Genomic DNA, 2,105 nt, shown 5'->3' with positions numbered 1-2,105 from the left:
CAACGGTCCTTGTTGTAAGCGTGTCGGTGACAAAGTGGCACCATTCCAATCCAGTGATGTCCAGCTGACCTGGTACCTGACCAGCTGACTTTGTACCTGACTACTGGCAGGTACAAACCTGCCAGTAGTAGGCATGTGAACGCTAGAGCTGGGCGGTATGACCCAAATTTTATATAACAGTATTTTCAACAGTTACACCGGTTTCACAATATTTTTTTCCTTACAACTCAGCTGATAATAAAATGTACAAACTTTGCTTATTGACTTTTTTCTTTTACTGTACCTCTGTATCACTGTTTCTTTCCTCTTGTACGTCTTTTCGTCTTTGGTCGTAGACAGTAATCATACCATTTTGGTCCGATCGTAAAGGGTTGAGAAAAAATCATCTGGTCTATTGTTATGTGTTAATAAAACTTAAAAGGACGACTCACCTTGCACACCAGTCAACTCCGCTACACTACAAAACTACTTCACCCCGGGCTTTTCACAATAGAAGCACGCTAGAGTCTCCATGCAAGAAAGTCTCCATTTTAACGTAGTGCATTAAATCTAACTGTGCACATCACTGAAGAGGTGTTTACTATTCAGCAATGGTGAAAACGGGCTGTTTTTTTTTTCTTTTTACGTCAGACCATATAAGCGGCTGAAACACACCACCCACCGCCAGTTGTTCCAACAATAACGTTAGCATGCTAATGCGCTTGGCGGTGCTGCAAGGAAACGTGTCCCGAGGGAAACAGTTCACTGGCGGCTGCAGCGAAACGTTCCGCACGTGTTCAGGCTAATTACACCGGTATTCAGAAAACTCATATCATAACAAAAATAAAAACCGGTTTTTGGTATAAAACAGTATACTGCTCAGCACTAGTGAACGCCTCAGACTTGCATGGCCATCCTGAACCTTGAGGTGAGCAACCTGAGACACATCATTCTTCGTACTCCTTTCTAACTCAACCAGTCCAAATGGGGTTGATTCTGATGGGTCATACACCCTGCCATTTGGCGTTGCACCAAGATGTGATGTGTCTGGGCGAACAATGAATCCCACAGACTCCATCTGCAGGCCACGCTTCATGGCGGCAGCTTGTTTAGTGGACCCTCTGATCATCCCAGCTGCCAGTGCTGAGGCAGCAGACTCCTCCTCCACACTTCCTCTGCAAGCTTCACGGAAATGGCTAGCAGTGAGTGAGCCTTGGTTGTCCAAGTTGTATCCACGCAGGACATCTGGACTGCTCTCTGGTTCTGGCCTCGATTTCACAAGACATTTCCAGTGACACTTGCAGAGACTGAAGGTGCATAAGTTGACCGAGTGTGGGCACAAAAGGCATGTTGGGAAGACTGTGCAGCATCAAAGGAGGAGCAGGGAAGTTTGGAGCCATGTGGTGCAGAATGATGCTACCGCAGGACTTCTCAGGTGGGCACTGGTAGGACAATGGTGAGCCCTGAGGCACAGACCCAGATTTGGATGGCACCAGCTCCAGAGTTGAGAGACCATCTAGGACAGGGGTCTGCAACCTGCGGCTCTGGGGCCACATGTGGCTCTTTGGTCCCTCTGCAGTGGCTCTTTGAAAATGTGACCAAACATAACAGATTTTTTGGTTTTTATACTCACAACACTAATAAATTGTAAGCAAATATGTGATCAATACTACTAATACAAAAATACTAATACAAAAAGTAAAACGTTAGCTCATGCTAGCCTGTTTTCTACCTAAAAAAAATTATGATCTTTCTCTCAAATCAAAAAGAAAAAAATTGTATAGGTCTTCTGGACGGGTTCTTCTCTAATGAAACGTTTCGTCTCTCCTTCAAGAGACTTCTTCAGTCTGAGAGTTTCAGGCAAAATTCAGGCTTTTAAGCCCTGCCTCCATGTGACTGATACTCACATCACATGGCTATCCTTGACACCTAATTAACACTTATTTTTAACAGGGGGTGGCCATTGCCAGTATCACTCCACCCCCTGTTAACAATAAGTGTTAATTAGGTGTCAACGATAGCCATGTGATGCGAGTATCAGTCACATGGAGGCAGGGCTTAAAAGCCTGAATTTTGCCTGAAACTCTCAGACTGAAGAAGTCTCTTGAAGGAGAGACGAAACGTTT

This window comes from Austrofundulus limnaeus, unplaced genomic scaffold (genome assembly GCF_001266775.1).
Source record: "Austrofundulus limnaeus strain Quisiro unplaced genomic scaffold, Austrofundulus_limnaeus-1.0 Scaffold994, whole genome shotgun sequence".
In the NCBI taxonomy this organism is placed as follows: Eukaryota; Metazoa; Chordata; class Actinopteri; order Cyprinodontiformes; family Rivulidae; genus Austrofundulus; species Austrofundulus limnaeus.
Note: the sequence above shows the minus strand (reverse complement) of the source record.